At 40.2% G+C, this 22986-nt stretch overlaps 1 long non-coding RNA gene across 1 annotated transcript in view; it reads left to right on the top strand.

Moving 5' to 3' along the window:
• Window positions 1–2581, top strand: part of LOC106996779 (uncharacterized) — a 29275-nt gene extending 26694 nt beyond the window's left edge. The window contains exon 5 of the long non-coding RNA XR_001442819.3: window positions 2070–2581. This is a non-coding gene — a long non-coding RNA (uncharacterized LOC106996779). The remainder of the gene's footprint in view (window positions 1–2069) is intronic.
• Window positions 2582–22986: the final 20405 nt, after the last annotated feature.

Raw genomic sequence — 22986 nt, 5'->3', positions numbered from 1 at the left:
ATGGAAGCAAGACAAGAGCAGGGAATTTGACTTCTTTTGTTCACTGATGCATCTCGGGTACCTGAATAAGGCCTAGTAGACAGCAGGTGCTCAATTATTAGTTGATATGCGAATGAATGCTTCTGTGATCTTGAAGGATCCTTAAGCCATCCATATAAAAATGAATAGTATAGGGTCATAGATTTTTTCATTTATCAATAATATGACAACCAAGGAGGGGTATTCAGAAACTCTGAGGAGGTAGAATGGGTCCACAACGTCTTGTGTGTGTTTAATGCAAATGACAACAAGCAAGCGGGGGGGAGAATATTAGAAGTTATTATTTCATTTATTGGATTATTCACCCATGGCTCTATGGATTTTGACTCATTCTAGAAACTCTATCAGACAATGGGGGTGGGTATTGCCCAGCCTTCACCTCCCTTCCCTTCCCTTCTTGGGATATTCTCTTTCTCTACACAGTCTTGATAGGACTGGAAATCGAGATGCTAATACAGCCAGGAGGTGGGCCTAGGAGTCAAGAGCAACCAATTATACCACTTTCTCAGGTCTTTCTATTTTAAGTAGACCAAAGCAAGGATGCAAAAGAAAAATGAATGGAGGATGTTTTCTCCAGCAGCAATGACCAGACAGGGTGGCTCCTGCCACCTAGATGTCCTGAGCTCCTCTGGCTCCTGCCCTGATTTCTGTGACTTCTTGTCCTTTATGTGAGCTCTCCAGTATACCACCAATACATTCCTCTGTTATTTAAGTTAGAGGGTTTGCTTCCATTGCTTGGAGCAATAGAACCCTAGCTGATTCATCTGATTCCATAACTGACTGCTAGTTAGCATCAGAAGCTTTGCAAACAAATAGCCCCAGTGGGTATCCCAGTTAGGAACAGGCTGGAGTGCCCAGGACCTCTCCAATCTCCACCCCTGATTCTAGCCTCAGATGAGTCAACTACCCGTCTGGTTTTAAGGGGGACACAGGAAAATCAGTTGGGGACATCAGTGCCTCAAGTTTCCATTTGTCTTAACCTTACCTCCCACCATGGAATCACCATCTTCAGAACAGTCCAAAGTCTGCATGACCTGTGGGCTCTGCTCTGGTCTGGGTCTTGAAGACAGTGATATGTCTCAGAAATCTTCATTCTCTGTGCTTGGTCCTAAGTAGGCAGTTAGGGTTCAAGCTGAGAAGTATGCAGATGGCTTAGAGCTGTGGCCCTCAACCCTGGTCATACCTTTAAATCACCTCGAAATTTTTTAAACATGCAGATACTCAGATTAAAAATTCATTTGAGTTGTTCTGGAGTAGGACTCAGGAATTTTTCTGATTTTTGTTTGGTTTGGTTTTGAGACAGAGTCTTGCTGTGTTACCCAGGCTAGAGTGTAGTAGTGTGATTTCAGCTCACTGCAACCTCTACCTCCCAGGTTCAAGTGATTCTCCTACCTCAGCCTCCCAGGTAGCTGGGACTACAGGCATGCACCACTTCACCTGGCTATTTTTTTGTATTTTATTTAATTTTTTTAGTAGAGACAGGGTTTAGCCATGTTGGCCAGGCTGGTCTGGAACTCCTGACCTCAGGTGATCCACCCGCCTCAGCCTTCCAAAGTGCTGGGATTATAGGTGTGAGCCACAGTGCCCAACCTCTAATTTTATTTTTTGAAATAGTTTTAAGCCAACAGAAAAATTACAAGAGTACTCTCTTTACCCAGATTCCCTAATTTTTAGTTACTAACCTTTTAGAGAGAAAGAAATATGTATGTGTGTGTACACATATACACATATGTGTGAATAGTTATACAGAAGTATATATGTGTTTTTTATTTGTTCATGTATACGTGTGTGTATATTTATAGGGAAAGAGAGAAATGAACTGAATTTATTAGAGTCTTTTTTTCTGACATCATGACCCATAACGCCTACAGATTCCAGTGTATACTTTCCCCAAACAAGAACACTCTTCTGTATTACCATATAATACCTTTCCAATCTGAAAATCAGCATCAACCAATACTACCTTCCAATCCGCTAATCCCATTCAAGTTTCTCCAACAGTCCCAATACCATGTTTTTCCTTGTTCCAGGAATACCTATTGTCACATTGTTCTCCTTCAGTCTGGAACAGTTCCTCCTTCTTTCTCTGGCTCTGGATCTGCGTCCCTGACAGTCTTAAAGAGGACAGAACTTTCATTTATGAGGGTGACCCTCAACTTGGCTCAGTCAATGTTTCCTCAGACTCAAGCCTTGCATTCCTGGCAGAAAGACTGAAGAAATGACGCTGTGCTCTTCTCAGTGCTTCACGTCAGGAGGCTCTACTCTCTCAACCGGCCCCCACTATTGGTAATGTTAACCTTGGTCACCTGGCCAAATTTGTGTCTACCATTGTGAAGTCATCATTTTTCCTTTGTATTTGATCAGTGCTTTCTGGGGACATATTTCAATGTCACACCAATATTCTATTCCCCATCAAACCTTCACCCAGCAGCTGAGTATCCATGAATGACTCCTACCTTTGTCAGCCACTGTAGGTTCACTGCCAGATGGAGATTGTCTGTTGCCAACATTTAAAATAGTCTACATTCTATTGTGAGAAAGAGCTTTACTTTCCGCTTCATTTGTTTGTTTATATATTCACTTATTTATATCCGTGTGGGCTCGTGCATTCTTATTTTATTCATTGAATTTCAATCCAATGTTTTCATTATTTATTTTGATGCTTTGGTTGTCTCAGATTTGGCCAGTGGGAGCTCCTTCACACTAACTTCTCTCTCCTTTTGACATGTCCCTGTCATTTTTTGAGCACTTCTTTATTTTCTGTAGCAAGATAATTCAGGCTTATTTTGTTCTTTCCTTGCCCTAGGCCTATAATCAGTCATTCCTCCAGGAGCTTGACTCCTTTTTATGGAGGGGATATTTAAAAGCCAAGATCTGGGAACTTGGTGTGTATATTGCTACGTGTTTCTATAATTATTTCTGTATCTATATATTTTTGAAAATTCATGAGTTTCTACCAATACTTCCAATTTCAATCCAACACCTTAGGATCTCCCTAGCTTTTCCTATTTCCATGATTATAACTCTTGTCCCAGATGATAAGAAATGTGGATCTGACTATACTCAATTCATACACGTATTTGCTCAGTGGGCTAACTTATTTGCCGAGTATAGCCAGTCCCCAGCCTTCCAACTGCCTCTCTCACTTGCCACCTCTGCATCTTCCCCACTGTCTTCCTCAGCAATCAGACTGCCTCTTGCCAAGTCATCACCACAGCACCCCCTCCTCCCTCAGCGTCCTGGTCCCTTAGATGAAGATGAGAAAAGAAAGGATTCGTATTTTTAAAGGGTTTCCCAAGTGATTCTAAGTGTGTAGGCAGACTTAGGTACATCATTTGGACCATATAAGTAATAGGCATACAATACTTATATCTAAGCCTGAGTCCCAAATTATCAAACACACTATATGACATTTTCCTGGAAGCTTTCCTTTTTTGGTAAGGATTCAGTGTTTCACAATTACGAGTGGAGTTGGTAGGTCCCTGGAAGTGGTAGGGAGTCATAAGACTTCAGAAACAAGATGGTGTCTTAGTCAGTTCAGGCTGCTGCAACACATTGCCAAAGACTGGATGACGTAAATAACACACATTTATTTCTCATAGTCCTAGAAGCTGGGAAGTGAAGATCGAGGTGCCAGCAGGTCCAGTGTCTGGGGAGGGCTTGCTTCCTGGCTTGCAGAGGAACATCTTCTCATGACATCCTCACATGGCAGAGAACAGAAAGAGAGAGCAAGCTCTGGGATCTCTTTCTATAAGGGCACTAATCTTATAGATAAAGGCTCCACCCTTGTGACCTAATTACCTTCCAAAGGCCTGATCTTCTCATACCATCACATTTGGGATTAAGATTTCAACATATGAATGTGGGGAATGGCACAAACATTCAGTCCATAACAGTTGCTAGAATAGCAGAAGTAGGGAATGCCATGGGAAAGTATATAATTTTGCTTCAGGCTGGTCCTGCCTGTGCCCTCTCAAAATTATCTCATGCACCCTCTCTGGAATGTGCATGTGAGTCACTGCTCCCTAATCTAACTTGCAGGTCAACCTTTTTTGACTCCTGAACTCTATGAAGAATGTGCCTGCTTTAAATTTTTTGAAAGCTTCACTCCATTTCCAGAGGTCTTCTTGTATTTTTCCACTTTGAAGAATGAATTGCACTCCTGGTAAGGAGTATAACAAGTGGGCACACAGTTTTGTCTTGAGCTCATCTCTACCAGTACCTCAGCCTTGACCTCTGATGTCTGCTTTTGGCTGCCTGAACCTTGGACCCCCACTCAACAACCTCAATGCCTTCTTTATCTAGTCTTTGCAATATGGCCTGGTAGGAATCACAAACCCAGCACTAAACTCCACAGGCCAGAACTGCCAAAGTAGAGCAGTATTAACCAACCTGAGCCAAAGGTACTGTATTTTCTTCAGCTCCACACTAATGAAGAAATTTGTCAAATATTTATTCTGGAAGATAAATTTAAATCAAGTTAATAGGAAAAGAGAGTGAATGACTGAATTCCGTTATTGCCTTTCTTGGCTCCTTATGTTACTGGAGGAAGCCATAAAACCTTATTTGTGCTGTTCATTTTCATATTTTCATGCTTACATTACAGAAGAAAGAAAAGTAAAGGCTGGCTCCAGATGAAACATCTCTGTCTGGAAAAGGAACAGTCTGTCCCAAGGCCACAATTGGCACAGCCCTGCAAAGCAAACTTACACAACAAACTCAGGGCAAAAGTCAAATAACAGAAGAGCTAAAAGGAGACAGAGCCCAACAGATGGAGGCTCTTGAATAAAGTTTTGAAAAAGGTCCACAAAAGATATAGTCAATATCTGGTTTGCTAGTAACAGCAGGTTTATCTCCAAAATCTTCCTCTAACGTGATAATCAGTTCCCAGAGATCATCATGCATGGCATTTCAAGAAGGAACCCTTGAGCAAATCACGGACTGACATGGACCACAAAAAAAAAAAAAAAAAAAAAAAACAACTCATGTGAAGTGGAGGGAGTTCACACTGCTTAAAGTTTAGCACTGGGAGCACCTCCTTTTTTGTAAGATAGAAACAGGGAAGATGGAGGTTACTATGTTTTCATGGGTATGTGTTTCTGCATTAAAAATAAAAGTTTAAGAATAAGAAAGGAACAGAAATTTAAAAAACCAGACCAACTTGTAACCTGAAAAGAAAACCACAATAAATAGAATAAATTAGAGCCTGGAGCTAAGACTAGGCCGGGAAATTATCATAATTACATTCCATAAGAAAAATTATGACAGTCAGGAAGATCGTACTAATCAAGGCATAAAGAAATTCAGTCAATCTGGGCTTCACTTGTGTTCTTACTATGTGCAGTGCATTGTGTTGATACCACAGACTGATGGAAGAACTAGAAGGTCTGGTTCCTTCTAGTTTTATGCCAGGTCTGTGGTGTGCTGGAATTGGCTAAGACTGACTTGTGGGAACATATTGTTAAATATTCAGGAAATTGTTGAGCAGGTTGCTAAACCATTGTTAGCTTGAAATTAGCCACAAAAGAATATTTAAACCATGAACATGGACAAATGCTGCACATCAGGACTTTGTCTTCAGGGAGCCAGCTTAGCAACACACAACTGCCGTAAACATACATAGACCGTGCCCAAGGCTGCAGATGATAGACTTAGAAAGATTTGTGTGTCAGCTGGAACGTTATTGGTGTATATAAATATTACTGATGTGTGCACATTTATTTTGCATCCTGAAACATTACTGAAATTGTCTCTCAGTTCCAGGAGCCTTTTCACAGAGGCTTTGGGGGTTTTCTAGTTATGGAATTGTATTGTCCTCAAAGAGAGATAGTTTGACTTCCTTACCTTTTGGGATACCTTTTATTTCTTTCTCTTGTCTGAGGGCTGTGGCTAGCACTTCTGGTACTATGTTGAATAGGAGTGGTGAGAGTGGGCATCCCTGTCTTTTTTCTGTTCTCAAGAGGTATGCTTCCAGCTTTTGTCCATTCAGTATGATGTTGGCTGTGGGTTTATCATAGATAGCTCTTATTATTTTGAAGTATGTTCCCTCAATGCCTAGTTTCTTGAAGATTTTTTATCATGAAGAAATGTTTGATTTTATTGAAAGCTTTTCCCACATCTATTGAGATGATCATGTAGCTTTTGTTTTTAATTCTGTTTATGTGGTGAATCACATTTATGAATTTGCATATGTTGAACCAACCTTGCATCCCAGGAACGAAGCCTACTTGATCATGATGAATTAGCTTTTTGATGTGGTATTGGATTCAATTTGCTAGTATTTTGTTGAGGATTTTTATGTCTCTGTTTGTCAGGAATATGGACCTGTAGTTTTTTGTTGTTGTTGTTGTGTCTTTGCCAGGTTTTTCTATCAGGGTGATGCTGGCTTTGTAGAATTAGTTAGGAAGGAGTCCCTCCTGTTTGATTTTTTGGAATAATTTCAGTAAATTGATGCCAGATCTTCTTCTTACATCTGTAGAATTTGGCTGTGAATTCATGTGGTACGAAGCTTTCTTTGGTTGGTAGGTTTTTTATTACTGACTCAGTTTCAGTGCTCAATATGGGTCTAATCAGGATTTCGATTTCTTCCTGATTTCACCTTAGGAGATTATGTGTTTCCAGGAATTTATCCATTTCCTCTAGATTTTCTAGTTTATGTGTGTATAGGTGTTCATAATTGTTTCGAGGATCTTATGTATTTCTGCGGGATTGATTATAATGTCACTCTTGTCATTTCTGATTTATGTTTATTTGGATCTTCCCTCTCTTTCTCTGTTTTTCTCTGTCTCTCATGTGTGCACTCACACAATGTAGCTAGCAGTCTATCAATCTTGTTTATCCTTTCAGTGAACCATATGATCATCTCAACAGATGCAGAAAAAGCTTCAACATAATCCAACATTCCTTCATGATAAAAAGCCTCAACAAACCAGGAATTGAATGAATATACCTCAAAATAATAAGAACCATCTATGACAAACCCACAGCCAGCATCTTACAGAATATGCAAAGCTAGAAGCATTCCCCTTGAGAGACAGAACAAGACCTATTCAACATAGTACTGGAAGTGATAGCCAGAGCAATCAGCAAGGGAAAGATATAAAAGACATACAAATAGGAAAAGAAGAAGTCAAATTTTCTCTCTTCACAGGTGATATTACTCTATACCTAGAAAACTCTAAAGACTCCACCAAAAGGTTTCAGCAACTAATAAACAACATCAGTAAAGTTTCAGTACACAAAATCAAAGTACAAAACTCAGTAGTATTTCTATACACCAATAACATTCAAGTTGAGCGCCAAATCCAGAATGCAATTGTATTTACAATCACCACACACACAAAAAAAAATACCTGGAAATACAACAAACTGAGGAGGTGAAAGATCTCCATAAGGAGAACTACAAGACACTTTTGAAAGAAATAATAGATGACAAAAACAAATGGAAAAACATTCCATTCCCATGGATTGGAGGAATCAATATTGTTAAAATGGTCATACTGCCTGTGTTAGGCCATTCTTGCATGGCTATAAAGAAACACCCAAGACTGGGTAATTTATAAGAAAAGAAGTTTAACTGGCTCACAGTTCTGCAGGCTGTACAGGAAGCATAGTGGCATGGCATTGCTTGCTTCAGAAGGCAAAGGGGAGCAGGCACATCACATGGTGAGAACAGGAGCAACAGCAAGAGAGAGAGTGGGGGCAGGGAGGTGCCACACACTTTTAAATGACCAGATCTGACAAGAACTCACTCACTATCATGAGGATAGCACCAAGCCATGAGGGACCATGATCCAAACCCTTTCCACCAGGCCCCACTTTCAGCACTGGGGATTTCATTTCAACATGGGATTTGGGCAGGGACAATATCCAAACTGTGTCACTGCCCAAAGCAATCTACAGATTCAACACTATTCCTATCAAACTACCAATGACATATTTCACAGAACTAGAAAAAACTATTCTAAAATTCATATGGAACCAACAACAAGCCCAAATAGCCAAAGCAAGTCTAGGCAAAAAGAACAAAGTTGGAAGCATCACCTTACCCACCTTCAAACTATGCTTACAAGGTATAGTAATCAAAACAGCATAGTACTGGTACAAAAACAAATACATACACCAATGGAAAAGAATAGAAAACCCAGAAATAAAGCCTAATATCTACAGCCATCCGATCTTCAACAAAGTCAACAAAAATAAACAATGGGGAAAAGATTCCCTATTTAATAAATGGTCCTGAGATAGCTGGCTAGCCATATGCAGAAGAATGAAACTAGTTTTCTAGCTTTTACCATATACAAAAGTTAACACAAGATGGGTTAAAGTTTTAAATGTAAGACTTCAAACTATAAGAATTCTAGAAGAAAACCTAGGAAACAGTATTCTGGACACTGGCCTTGGGAAACAATTTATGACTAAGTCCTCAAAAGCAATTGTAACCAAAACAAAAATTGACAAGTGGGACCTAATTAAATTAAAGAGCTCCTGCACAGGAAAAGAAACTATCAGTAGAGTAAACAGACAACCTACACAATGGGAGAAAATGTTTGCAAATTATGCATCCAATGAAAGTCTAACATCCAGAATCTATAAGGAACTTAAACAATTGAACAAGCAAAAAACAACCCCATTAAAAAATGGGCAAAGGACATGAATAGATACTTACCAAAAGAAGACATACAAGTAGCTAACAAACATATGAAAAAATGCTGAACATCACTAATCATTAGAGAAATGCAAATCAAAACCACAATGAGATACCATCTCACACCAGTCAGAATGACCATTATTAAAAAGTCAAAAAACAACAGATGCTGGTGAGGCTGCAGGGAAAGGGGAATGCTTATACACTGTTGATGGGAATGTAAGTTAGTTCACTTACTGTGGAAAGCCATTTGGAGATTTCTCAAAGAACTTAAGACAGAACTACCATTTAATGCAGCAATCCCATTATTGGGCATATATCCAAAAGAAAACAAATTGTTCTACCCGGAAGACACATCCACTCACATGTTCATCACAGTACTATTTACAATAGCAAATACATGGAATCAACCTAGGTGCCCATCGGTGGTGAACTAGATAAACAAAATGAGGTTCATATACACCCTGGACTACTACATAGCCATAAAAAAGAAAGCATCATGTCCTTTGCAGCAACATGGATACAACTGGAGGACATTATCATAAATAAATTAATACAGGCAAAGAAAACCAAATGTTTCACGTTCTCATTTATAAGTGGGAGCTAAATATCGGGTACTCATGGACATAAAGATGGCAACAATAGAAACTGGGGAGGAGGGAGAAAGGCATGGGTTGAAAAATTAACTATTGGATACTACTATGCCTAGTACCTGGGTGACAAGATCATCCACACCCCAAACCTCAGCATCACACAATATACCCAGGTAACCAACCTGCACATGTACCCTCTGAATCTAAAATAAAAGTTGGAAAAAAAAGAAAGAACATAAGGAATAACACAAGGAAGGGCACAGTGACCACTATGAAGCCAGTCTCCAGGACAGGGCAAAGTCATTTGGTGCCATGGGGAAGCTCCTGTTGTAAGACTCGAGGGAAGTGGGAGAAAAAAATCTGTGTTTTTTGCTAGCCAACCTTAATCACCATCCTCACCTCATCCCCAGCCAGGGCCATCCTATCAGCCTGTTAGACTTCTAAGGAAAGGCAGAGAGAAACACAAAGAAAAGAAGGGGTGGGTAGAAAAGCTGCTAAGGCATAGAATTCATTGGCTCCTAGAGATGGAAGGGCCTTGAAGATTACCCAAGCCAACCCCCTTACTTATAGCTGTGGGAGTAGAGCCAAAGAGGTAAAATGACACCAAAGTTATATAGCTAGTTAAGTGACACAGCCAAGGCCAGAAACTTAGTCTCACTCATTACCCCTACATGATGCTAGGTACTATGTTGGTTCCTAACCTCAGCTGTTCTGCTGCCACTCCAGTATAACTTACGTACACGTATGGGGAGGCAGCGTGGAATTAAAGGAAGAACTGAAGCTGATTAATCCCTCCCTCCAAGCCAGCACATAAGGTATGGGTTGTTTCAGAAATAATTTGGTTTATTAATTCTAACTAGGAAGGGCCTGCCGACTTAGGAAAGGGATGGGGGCTGACGAACTGATGATGAAGATGCTGTGTATGTAGCATCTGATGTACATTGCAAAAAAGTGTCATTTGTCCTAAATTGAGTTCCAAGTCATAATTTCTTCAGGCACAACCTTTACTCCCTAAGAGACTACTAAAAATGAGCTGGTGATTTCAATTCCTTCCAGATGGAAAAATGTTGATGTCATCCCAAACCTTGCCTCTGTGAGAGTCATTTTATTCTTCCCAGCATAATAGGGCAGCTGAAGCAGAGGTGTCAGAGTTGGAAGGAGTCCCTGAGACTAAACTAGCCCCTCTAGAGCCATTTCCTACATGTCAAGGTTGCACTTCTCAGACTAAGGAGAGAAATTTGTGCTGTGGCTGCACTAGTGGCACCTTCTAGGGAAACAGAAGATTTGGTTCTGCACTTGCCAACCAATTCCTGTTATCAGCCTTAAACTTACATTATATTTTAAGAAGAGAGGTTCTTATTTAGACAAGCTAAATAAAACTTTTGTGAGAGAATGACTCCAGACTAGTCCCCAGACAGATGGATGGAATGTATAGCTTGATTGTTCCCCTGCCTCTCTGATTACAGTGATCGTTTCAACAGAAGCAGCAAGTTGACTTTTAGCAATGTGGACTTTCCATGGCAAGAGGATTAGAGAGGTTTCCTTCGAAGGGTCGTTTTCGAGGCTAACGTTGGAGGAGAAGCATAATCTCAGATCAATTTTCAGGATTCTTACTTTGTGCCTAATAATTAACTGTATTGCTGAGATAACTCATCACCCATAGCTACATCCACCAAACAGATGGTGACCCCACATAGCTGGGAATAAAGTGAAGCTGTAGAGACAGAGAGTAAAACAAAACTGAAAACATTTACTACAAACTTACCCTCCAACCTCTCTCACACACCCTACCTGGAGGACAGCAGCTCCATCTAGATGAGACAGACTGTTATATGATAGGTGAGCTTCATAACAACTCTACTGGGTTGGAGGGTGACCAACCATCCCCGTTTGCCCAGGACTGAGAGGGCCCCTGGGGTGTGACATTTAATTTTAAAATCAGAATAGTCCTGTAACTTCATTTTCCCCTGCCTCCCAATTTACTAATTAGGAATTTGAGACTCCAAGAAATCAAGAAACTCATTCAGGATCACATACTGTTTAATGGCAGATCTGAATTCGTACCCTACTCCAACTTCAAAGGCAGGACTCTCCTTCCAATGCCTGTTGATATTTCTATGTATTGACAGAGAAAGTGTGAAAATATTAAATAGGTGAATGTTTACTTGTATTTCTCCAGACTAGAGGCCTATTTAACAAGAAAACAGTCTTAAAAACCCAGGCTTGGATGAAAAAGGTTTCCTAAATTTCTTTCAGAAGGAAGCATAGAGAACTCAGATCATAAAGTATTTCTCGTATTTTACAGAAGATACCACCCAATTGTGAAGACTAGACCATGAGTAGGGAAACCCTATATTCCAGTGTTCCAGTCCTGGTTTATTCCTGTTGTCCTGATGAATCATTACAACTGCTCCCTTTCACGCTCAAAAAAGTTCTGGTTTCGATGATAAATTATATCATCCCCAAGCCAAGAGGCTCACCATTTCATGGTAGAAGAAGAATGTGAGATTGGAAAGAAAAGAAAGCCCACTCCTTCTGACTGAGGAATTTTGAGAAGAGACAAATGAGAGGAAAACAAAAGTAGATGATATAGAAAGGAACCAGGCAATGGAATGCTGGAGTCAGCTTATACAGGCTAGCAAAGTCTCCTTTTAAATATTCAGACATTTTTTAAGCAGACTGCAAATATTTACACCCCGCTCAGAAATCAGCAAATGTTACATATTCCCCCATAGATCAGGTGACCAGCACACTATTGGTTCCAAAGCACTCTCTTTTCTCTTTCTCATTCTCTTTCTCTTTCTCTGTCTGTCTCTCTTTCTCATTCTCTCTCTCTCTATCTCTCTCTCACACACACACACACACACACACACACACACAGTCTATGACTAAAATGACAGGAGTGCTTTAGAAGTACCCAATCAAGGAGAGGAATCCTCTTTTTTTTTTTTTTTTTTTTTTTTTTGAGATGGAGTCTCGCTCTGTCGCCCAGGCTGGAGTGCAGTGGCGCGATCTCGACTCACCACAACCTCCATCTCCCAGGTTCAAGCGGTTCTCGTACCTCAGCCTCCCAAGTAGCTGGGACTATGGGTGCACGCCACCATACCCAGCTAATTTTTTGTATTTTTAGTAGAGCCAGGCTGGTCTGGAACTCCTGACCTCGTGATCCGCCCACCAAAGTGGGTCCGGCCTTCCAAAGTGCTGGGATTACAGGCATGAGCCATTGTGCCTGGCGGGAGCAATCTTTATTCCACCTTCTTATCTGGGGCTCTGGAAGGATGTTACCACTTAGATCAATGTGGGGTGTGTTACCTTCATGTAAACCTAGTGGTACAGAGTAGTTAAGCAGAGAAAGACCCACAAATTTATCTTTCCTAAGCCACTTTCAGTTGCGCATGGCGTTTATAACTCAAATTTAGTTGAGAACCTATCTGAAAAACTTGCCAAAGAGTGCCTGCCAACCTGAGGTGACTCTCAGCAGAGGGAACCACCTAGATCAAGACCAAGTATATAATAAGGTCTCAGCTCAATTCCAGAGGGGTTCACAGATGAGGTAAGAATGCTGGGGATGGTTACTGTCCCCGGTGGAGCCAAAAGGGACCTGAGCAAGTATTATGCTGGTCACTGACCTTAATGAATGGCTGCAAGGCCAGTGGTGACCAAGTGGACAAAGGGCATCTCTGTGAGTCCAGAAGAGCAGAGGGCACATAAAAGTAAGCACTTAACAAATACGTGCTTTCCCTCAACTTTTGTCTATTTTTCTTTCCTGACTATTGGCCCTGGTGTCTTTGCGCCCAACATTAGATACAAAGCAGTAATCTTTAAATAGACTGCTTAGCCAGCTTCCACGACTGTTTGAGATCTAATTCCTGCTAAAAATTCTCTGAGCCAAGATTATGCCACTGCAGTCCAGCCTGGGTGACAGAGCAAGACTCCATCTCAAAAAAAGACAAGACAAGACAAGACAAGAAAAAATTCCCTTACTCTATATCTCTCATCTCTGACCAAACCCTAACTGTAAAAAAAATTGGTACCAGGAGTGGTTTCAGAGAAGCAAAACTTTAAAGATGGGTTCTTGAATTGCCTTTGGGTTTTCTAAAAGTGTTACCCTGATCTGATCAGATTTTACCTACTTCCAGGGGTAAATAATATACTGATAGTTCATGGCATGTGGAGGCAAAACTTATGTACTCATCTTCCACCTGCAAACATAGGTAATCAACTGCCATTAGGAGTCAAGGCTTCTTTTTTTTTTCCAAAAAGTTTTGGGGAACAGGTGGTGTTTGGTTACATGAATAAATTCTTTAGTGGTAATTTCTGAGATTTTGGTGCACCCATCACCCAAGCAATGTAAACTGTACCCAGTGTGTAGTATTTTTTCCTTCATCCCACTTCCACCCTTTCCCCCCAAGTCCCCAAAGTTTATTATATCATTCTTATGACTTTGCATCCTATAGCTTAGCTCCCACTTATAAGGAACATACAAGTTTGGTTTTCCATTCCTGAGTTACTTCACTTAGAATAATGGTCTCCAATTCCATCTAGGTTGCTGCGATTGCCATTATTTCATTTCTTTTTATGGCTGAATAGTATTCCATGGTATACATATATAGCACATTTTCTTTATTCAGTAATTGATAGATGGGCATTTAGGCTGTTTCCATATTTTTGCAATTGCAAATTGTGCTGCTATAAACATGCATGCGTTAAGTATCTTTTTCATATAATGACTTCTTTTCCTCTGGGCAAACACCCAGGAGTGAGACTGCTGGATCAAATGGTAGATCTACTTTTAGTTCTTAAGGAATCTCTACACTGTTTTCCATAGTGGTTGTACCAGTTTACATTCCTACCAACAGTGTAAAAGTGTTCCCTTTTCATGACACACACATCAACATCTGTTTATTTATTTACATTTTTATGGCCATTCTTGCAGGACTAAGGTAGTATTGCACGGTGGTTTTGATTTGTGTTTCCCTGATAATTAGTGATGTTGAGCATTTTTTCATATGTTTGTTGGCCATTTGTATATCTTCTCCTAAGAATTGTCTATTCATGTCCTTAGCCCACTTTTTGATGGGATTGCTTGTTTTTTTCTTGCTGATTTGTTTGAGTTGTTTGCAGATTCTGGGTGTTAGTCCTTTGTTGGATATATAGACTATGAAGTCTGTGGGTTGTGTGTTTACTCTACTGATTACTTCTTTGGCTGTGCAGAAGCTTTTTAGTTTAATTAAGTCTCAGCTATTTATCTTTGTTTTTGTTGTATTTGCTTTCAAGTTCTTGGTCATGAAGTCTTTGCCTAACTCAATGTCTAGAAAAGTTTTTCCAATGTTATCTTCTAGAATTGTTACAGTTTCAGGTCTTAGATTTAAGTCGTTGATACATCTTGAGTTGTTTTTTGTATAAAGTGAGAGATGAGGATCCAGTTTCATTCTCCTACATGTGGCTTGCCAATTATCCCAGCACCATTTATTGAAGAGGGTGTCCTTTCCCCACTTTATATTTTGTTTGCTTTGTCAAAAATCAGTTGGCTACAAGTATTTGGATTCATTTCTGAGTTCTCTATTCTGTCCCATTGGTCTATGTGCCTTTTTTTTTTTTTTTATACTTTAAGTTCTAGGGTACATGTTCATAATGTGCAGGTTTGTTACATATGTATACTTGTACCATGTTGGTGTGCTGCACCCATCAACTTGTCAGCACCCATCAACTCGTCATTTACATCAGGTATAACTCCCAAAGCAATCCCTCCCCCCTCCCCTCTCCCCGTGATAGGCCCCAGTGTGTGATGTTCCCCTTCCTGAGTCCAAGTGATCTCATTGTTCAGTTCCCACCTATGAGTGAGAACATGCGGTGTTTGGTTTTCTGTTCTTGCAATAGTTTGCTGAGAATGATGGTTTCCAGCTGCATCAATGTCCCTACAAAGGACACAAACTCATCCTTTTTTATGGCTGCATAGTATTCCATGGTGTATATGTGCCACATTTTCTTAATACAGTCTGTCACTGATGGACATTTGGGTTGGTTCCAAGTCTTTGCTATTGTGAATAGTGCCACAATAAACATACGTGTGCATGTGTCTTTATAGCAGCATGATTTATAATCCTTTGGGTATATACCCAGTAATGGGATGGCTGGGTCATATGGTACTTCTAGTTCTAGATCCTTGAGGAATCGCCATACTGTTTTCCATAATGGTTGAACTAGTTTACAATCCCACCAACAGTGTAAAAGTGTTCCTATTTCTCCACATCCTCTCCAGCACCTGTTGTTTCCTGACTTTTTAATGATTGCCATTCTAACTGGTGTGAGATGGTATCTCATTGTGGTTTAGATTTGCATTTCTCTGATGGCCAGTGATGATGAGCATTTTTTCACGTGTCTGTTGGCTGTATGAATGTCCTCTTATGAGAAATGTCTGTTCATATCCTTTGCCCACTTTTTGATGGGGTTGTTTGTTTTTTCTTGTAAATTTGTTTGAGTTCTTTGTAGGTTCTGGATATTAACCCTTTGTCTGATGAGTAGATTGCAAAATTTTTCTCCCATTCTGTAGGTTGCCTATTCACTCTGATGGTAGTTTCTTTTGCTGTGCAGAAGCTCTTTAGTTTAATTTGATCCCATTTGTCAATTTTGGCTTTTGTTTCCATTGCTTTTGGTGTTTTAGACATGAAGTCCTTGCCCATGCCTATGTCCTGAATGGTATTACCTAGGTTTTCTTCTAGGGTTTTTATGGTATTAGGTCTAACATTTAAGTCTCTAATCCATCTTGAATTAATTTTCATATAAGGAGTAAGGAAAGGATCCAGTTTCAGCTTTCTACTTATGGCTAGCCAATTTTCCCAGCACCATTTATTAAATAGGGAATCCTTTCCCCATTTCCTGTTTTTGTCAGGTTTATCAAAGATCAGATGGCTGTAGATGTGTGGTATTATTTCTGAGGACTCTGTTCTGTTCCATTGGTCTATATCTCTGTTTTGGTACTAGTACCATGCTGTTTTGGTTACTGTAGCCTTGTAGTATAGTTTGAAGTCAGGTAGCGTGATGCCTCCAGCTTTGTTCTTTTGACTTAGGATTGTCTTGGAGATGCAGGCTCTTTTTTGGTTCCATATGAACTTTAAAGCAGTTTTTTCCAATTCTGTGAAGAAACTCATTGGTAGCTTGATGGGGATGGCATTGAATCTATAAATTACCTTGGGCAGTATGGCCATTTCCACGATACTGATTCTTCCTATTCATGAGCATGGTATGTTCTTCCATTTGTTTATGTCCTCTTTTATTTCACTGAGCAGTGGTTTGTAGTTCTCCTTGAAGAGGTCCTTTATATCCCTTGTAAGTTGGATTCCTAGGTATTTTATTCTCTTTGAAGCAATTGTAAATGGAAGTTCATTCATGATTTGGCTCTCTGTTTGTCTGTTACTGGTGTATAAGAATGCTTGTGATTTTTGCACATTAATTTTGTATCCTGAGACTTTGCTGAAGTTGCTTATCAGCTTAAGGAGATTTTGGGCTGAGACAATGGGGTTTTCTAAATATACAATCATGTCATCTGCACACAGGGACAATTTGACTTCTTCTTTTCCTAACTGAATACCCTTGATTTCTTTCTCTTGCCTGATTGCCCTAGCCAGAACTTCCAACACTATGTTGAATAGGAGTAGTGAGAGAGGGCATCCCTGTCTTGTGCCAGTTTTCAAAGGGAATTTTTCCAGTTTTTGCCCATTCACTATGATATTGGCTGTGAGTTTGTCATAAATAGCTCTTATGATTTTGAGATACGTTCCATCAATACCAAATTTATTGAGAGTTTTTAGCATGAAGGGCTGTTGAATTTTGTCAAAGGCCTTTTCTGCATCTATTGAGATAATCATGTGGTTTTTGTCTTTGGTTCTGTTTATATGCTGGATTACGTTTATTAATTTGCGTATGTTGAACCAGCCTTGCATCCCAGGGATGAAGCCAACTTGATCATGGTGGATAAGATTTTTGATGTGCTGCTGGATCCGGTTTGCTAGTATTTTATTGAGGATTTTTGCATCGATGTTCATCAGGGATATTGGTCTAAAATTCTTTTTTTGTTGTGTCTCTGCCAGGCTTTGGTATCCGGATGATGTTGGCCTCGTAAAATGAGTTAGGGAGGATTCCCTCTTTTTCTATTGATTGGAATAGTTTCAGAAGGAATGGTACCAGCTCTTCCTTGTACCTCTGGTAGAATTCAGCTGTGAATCCATCTGGTCCTGGACTTTTTTTGGTTGGTAGGCTATTAATTATTGCCTCAATTTCAGAGCCTGCTATTGGTCTATTCAGGGATTAAGCTTCTTCCTGGTTTAGTCTTGGGAGAGTGTAAGTGTCCAGGAAATTATCCATTTCTTCTAGATTTTCTAGTTTATTTGACTAGAGGTGTTTATAATATTCTCTGATGGTAGTTTGTATTTCTGTAGGGTCGGTGGTGATATCCCCTTTATCATTTTTTATTGTGTCTATTTGATGCTTCTCTCTTTTCTTCTTTATTAGTCTTGCTAGCGGTCTATCAATTTTGTTGATCTTTTCAAAACACCAACTCCTGGATTCATTGATTTTTTGGAGGGTTTTTTGTGTCTCTATCTCCTTCAGTTCTGCTCTGATCTTAGTTATTTCTTGCCTTCTGCTAGCTTTTGAATGTGTTTGCTCTTGCTTCTCTAGTTATTTTAATTGTGATGTTAGAGTGTCAATTTTAGATCTTTCCAGCTTTCTCTTGTGGGCATTTAGTGCTATAAATTTCCCTCTACACACTGCTTTAAATGTGTCCCAGAGATTCTGGTATGTTGTATCTTTGTTCTCATTGGTTTCAAAGAGCATCTTTATTTCTGCCTTCATTTCGTTGTGTACCCAGTAGTCATTCAGGAGCAGGTTGTTCAGTTTCCATGTAGTTGAGCGGTTTTGATTGAGTTTCTTAGTCCTGAGTTCTAGTTTGATTCCGCTGTGGTCTGAGAGACAGTTTGTTATAATTTCTGTTCTTGTACATTTGCTGAGGAGTGCTTTACTTCCAATTATGTGGTCAATTTTGGAATAAGTGCGATGTGGTGCTGAGAGGAATGTATATTCTGTTGATTTGGGGTGGAGAGTTCTGTAGATGTCTATTAGGTCTGCTTGCTGCAGAGATGAGTTCAATTCCTGGATATCCTTGTTAACTTTCTGTCTCGTTGATCTGGCTAATGTTCACAGTGGGGTGTTGAAGTCTCCCATTATTATTGTATGGGAATCTAAGTCTCTTTGTAAGTCTCTAGGGACTTGCTTTATGAATCTGGGTGCTCCTGCATTGGGTGCTTATATATTTAGGATAGTTAGCTCTTCTTGTTGAATTGATCCCTTTACCATTATGTAATGGCCTTCTTTGTCTCTTTTGATCTTTGGTGGTTTAAAGTTTGTTTTATCAGAGACTAGTATTGCAACCCCTGTTTTTTTTGTTGTTGTTGTTCTCCATTTGCTTGGTAGATCTTCCTCCATCCCTTTATTTTGAGCCTATGTATGTCTCTGCATGTGAGATGGGTCTCCTGAATACAGCAGACTGATGGGTCTTGACTCTTTATCCAGTTTGCCAGTCTGTGTCTTTTAATTGGAGCATTTAGTCCATTTACATTTAAGGTTAAGATTGTTATGTGTGAACTTGATCCTGCCATTATGATATTAACTGGTTATTTTGCTCGTTAGTTGATGCAGTTTCTTCCTAGCCTCGATGGTCTTTACATTTTGGCATGTTTTTGCAATGGCTGGTACCGGTTGTTCCTTTCCATGTTTAGTGCTTCCTTCAGGGTCTCTTGTAAGGCAGGCTTGGTGGTGACAAAATCTCTAAGCATTTGCTTATCTGTAAAGGATTTTATTTCTCCTTCACTTATGAAACTTAGTTTGGCTGGATATGAAATTCTGGGTTTAAAATTCTTTTCTTTAAGAACGTTGAATATTGGCCGCCACTCTCTTCTGGCTTGTAGAGTTTCTGCTGAGAGATCTGCTGTTAGTCTGATGGGCTTCCCTTTGTGGGTAACCCGACCTTTCTCTCTGGCTGCCCTCAAGACTTTTTCCTTCATTTCAACTTTGGTGAATCTGGCAATTATGTGTCTTGGAGTTGCTCTTCTCGAGGAGTATCTTTGTGGCGTTCTCTGTATTTCCTGAATTTGAATGTTGGCCTGCCCTACTAGGTTGGGGAAGTTCTCCTGGATGATATCCCAAAGAGTGATTTCCAACTTGGTTCCATTTTCCCCCTTACTTTCAGGCACCCCAATCAGACATAGATTTGGTCTTTTTACATAATCCCATACTTCTTGCAGGCTTTGTTCATTTCTTTTTCTTCTTTTTTCTTTAGATTTCTCTTCTCGCTTCATTTCATTCATTTGATCCTCAATCGCTGATACTCTTTCTTCCAGTTGATCGAGTCAGTTACTGAAGCTTGTGCATTTGTCATGTATTTCTTGTGTCATGGTTTTCATCTCTGTCCGTTCGTTTATGGCCTTCTCTGCATTAATTATTCTGGTTATGAATTCTTCCACTCTTTTTTCAAGATTTTTAGTTTCTTTGTGCTGGGTATGTAATTCCTCCTTTAGCTCCGAGAAGTTTGATGGACTGAAGCCTTCTCTCATCTCGTCAAAGTCATTCTCCATCTAGCTTTGATCCGTTGCTGGCGATGAGCTGCATTCCTTTGGAGGGGGAGAAGCGCTCTTATTTTTTGAATTTCCAGCTTTTCTGCCCTGCTTTTTCCCCATCTTTGTGGTTTTATCTGCCTCTGGTCTCTGATGATGGTGACGTACTGATGGGGTTTTGGTGTGGATGTCCTTCCTGTTTGTTAGTTTTCCTTCTAACAGTCAGGACCCTCAGCTGTAGGTCTGTTGGAGATTGCTTGAGGTCCAGTCCAGACCCTGTTTGCCTAGGTGTCAGCAGCAGAGGCTGCAGAAGATAGAATACTGCTGAACAGCGAGTGTACCTGTCTGATTCTTGCTTTGGAAGCTTCCTCTCAGGGATGTACTCCACCGTGTGAGGTGTGGGGTGTCGGTCTGCCACTAGTGGAGGATGTCTCCCAGTTAGGCTACTCAGGGGTCAGGGACCCACTTGAGCAGGCAGTCTGTCCGTTCTCAGATCTCAGCCTCTGTGTTGGGAGATCCACTGCTCTCTTCAAAGCTGTCAGACAGAGTCGCTTGCGTCTGCAGAGGTTTCTGCTGCTTTGTTGTTGTTGTTGTTGTTGTTGTTGTTGTTGTTTAGCAGTACCCTGTCCCCAGAGGTGGATTCTACAGAGACTGGCAGGCCTCCTTGAACTGCTGTGAGCTCCACCCAGTTCGATCTTCCCAGGGCTTTGTTTACCTACTTAAGCCTCAGCAATGGCGGGCACCCATCCCCAAGCTTCGCTGCTGCCTTGCAGTTAGATGGTTAGATCGCAGACTGCTGTGCTAGCAATGAGGAAGGCTCTGTGGGTGTGGGACCCTCCCGGCCAGGTGTGGGATATAATCTCCTGGTGTGCCCGTTTGCTTAAAGCTCAGTCTTGGGGTGGGAGTTACTCGATTTTCCAGGTGTTGTGTGTCTCAGTTCCCCTGGCTAGGAAAAGGGATTCCCTTCCCCCTTGCGCTTCCCAGGTGAGGCGATGCCTCGCCCTGCTTCAGCTCTCGCTGGTCAGGCTGCAACAACTGACCAGCACCAATTGTCCGGCACTCCCCAGTGAGATGAACACAGTACCTCAGTTGATAATGCAGAAACCACCTGTCTTCTGTGTCGCTGGCGCTGGGAGCTGGAGACTGGAGCTGTTCCTATTCGGCCATCTTGCTCCGCCCCTCTATGTGCCTATTTTTATACAAGTGCCTTGCTATTTTGGTGACTGTGAAGTCAGGTAATGGGATGCCTCCAGATTTGTTCTTCGCCTAGTCATGCTTTGGCTATGCAGGCTCTTTTTTGGTTCCATATGGGTTTTTTTGTTTGTTTTTTAAGATTTTTTGTTTGTTTGTTTTTTAAGATTGTTTTTTCTAGTTCTGTGAAGAATGATGGTGGTATTTGGGTGAGAATTGCATTGAATTTGTATATTGCTTTTGGCAGTATGGTCATTATCACAATATTTATTCTACCCATCCATGAGCATGGGATGTGTTTCCATTTGTTTGTGTTGTCTGTGATTTCTTCCAGTACTGTTTTGTAGTTTTCCTTGTAGAGGCCTTTCACTTCCTTGGTTAGGTATATTCCTAAGGTTTTTTTCTGTTTTCTTTTTGCAGCTATTGTAAAAGGGGTTGAGTTCTTGATTTGATTCTCAGCTTGGTCATTGTCAGTGTATATCTACTGATTTGTGTACATTAATTTTTTATCCTGAAACTTTGCTAAATTCATTTATCAGTTCGAGGATCTTTTGGGGAGCCTTAGGGTTTTCCAGGTATATGATCATGTCATCAACAAACAGACAATTTGACTTTCCCTTTACCAATTTGGATGCCCTTTATTTATTTTTCTTATCTGATTATTCTGGCTAGGTCTTCCAGTGCTGTGTTGAATAGAAGTAGTGAAAGGGGGCATCCTTGTCTTGTTCCAGTTCTCAGAGGGGATGCTTTCAACTTTTCCCTATTCAGTATAATGTTGGCTGTGGGTTTGTCATAGATGGCTTTTATGACCTTAAGGTATGTCTCTTCTATGTCGATTTTGCTGAGGGTTTTAATCATAAAGGGATGCTAGATCTTATCAAATGTTCTTTCTGTGTCTATTGAGATGATCATATGATGTTTTGTTTTTAATTCAGTTTATGTGGTATATCACATTTATTGACTTACAGATGTTAAACCATCTTTGCATCCCTGGTATGAAACCCACTTGATCATGGTGGATTATCTTTTTGATATGCTGTTGGACTCGGTTAGCTAGTATTTTGTTGAGGATTTTTGCATCTACATTCATCAGGGATATTGGTCTGTAGTTTTGTTGTTGTTGTTGTTGTTGTTGTTATGTCCTTTCCTGGTTTTTGGTATTAGGGTGATACTGACTTCATAAAATGATTTAGGGAGGAGTCCCTCTTTTTCTGTCTTGTGGAATAGTGTCAATAGGATTGGTACCAATTCTTCTTTGAATGGCTCATATAATTTAGCTGTGAATCCATCTGGTCCTGGACTTTTTTGTTGGCAGTTTTTTTGTTACATTTCAATGTCGCTGCATGTTATTGGTCTGTTTAGAGTTTCTATTTCTTCCTGGTTTAATCTAGAAGGGTTATATATTTCCAGGAATTTATCTATCTCCTCTGGGTTTTCTAATTTATGTGTGTAAAGGTGTTCATGGTAACCTTGAATGATCTTTTGTATTTCTGTGGTATCAGTGTAACATCTCCCTTTTCATTTCTAATAGAGGTTATTTGGATCTTCTCTCTTCTTTTCTTGGTTAATCTCACTAATGGCCTATCAATCTTATTTATCTTTTCAAAGAACCAGCTTTTTGATTCATGTGTCTTTCATATTGTTTTGTTTGTTTGTTTGTTTGTTTCAATTTCATTTAGTTCTGCTCTGATATTGGTTATTTCTTCTCTTCTCCTGGGTTTGGGTTTGGTTTGCTCTTGTTTCTCTAACTCCTTGAGATGTGACCTTAGATTGTCTATTTGTGCTCCTTCAGACTTTTTGATATAGGCATTTAATGCTATAAACTTTCCTCTTAGCACCACCTTTGCTATATCCCAGAGGTTTTGATAGGTTGTGTCACTACTATCATTCAGCTCAAATAATTTCT

The sequence above is a fragment of the Macaca mulatta genome, chromosome 2 (genome assembly GCF_049350105.2).
Source record: "Macaca mulatta isolate MMU2019108-1 chromosome 2, T2T-MMU8v2.0, whole genome shotgun sequence".
Classification (NCBI taxonomy): domain Eukaryota; kingdom Metazoa; phylum Chordata; class Mammalia; order Primates; family Cercopithecidae; genus Macaca; species Macaca mulatta.
The sequence above is the reverse complement of the archived record's forward strand: the minus strand, read 5'-3'. Positions and strand labels throughout refer to the sequence as shown.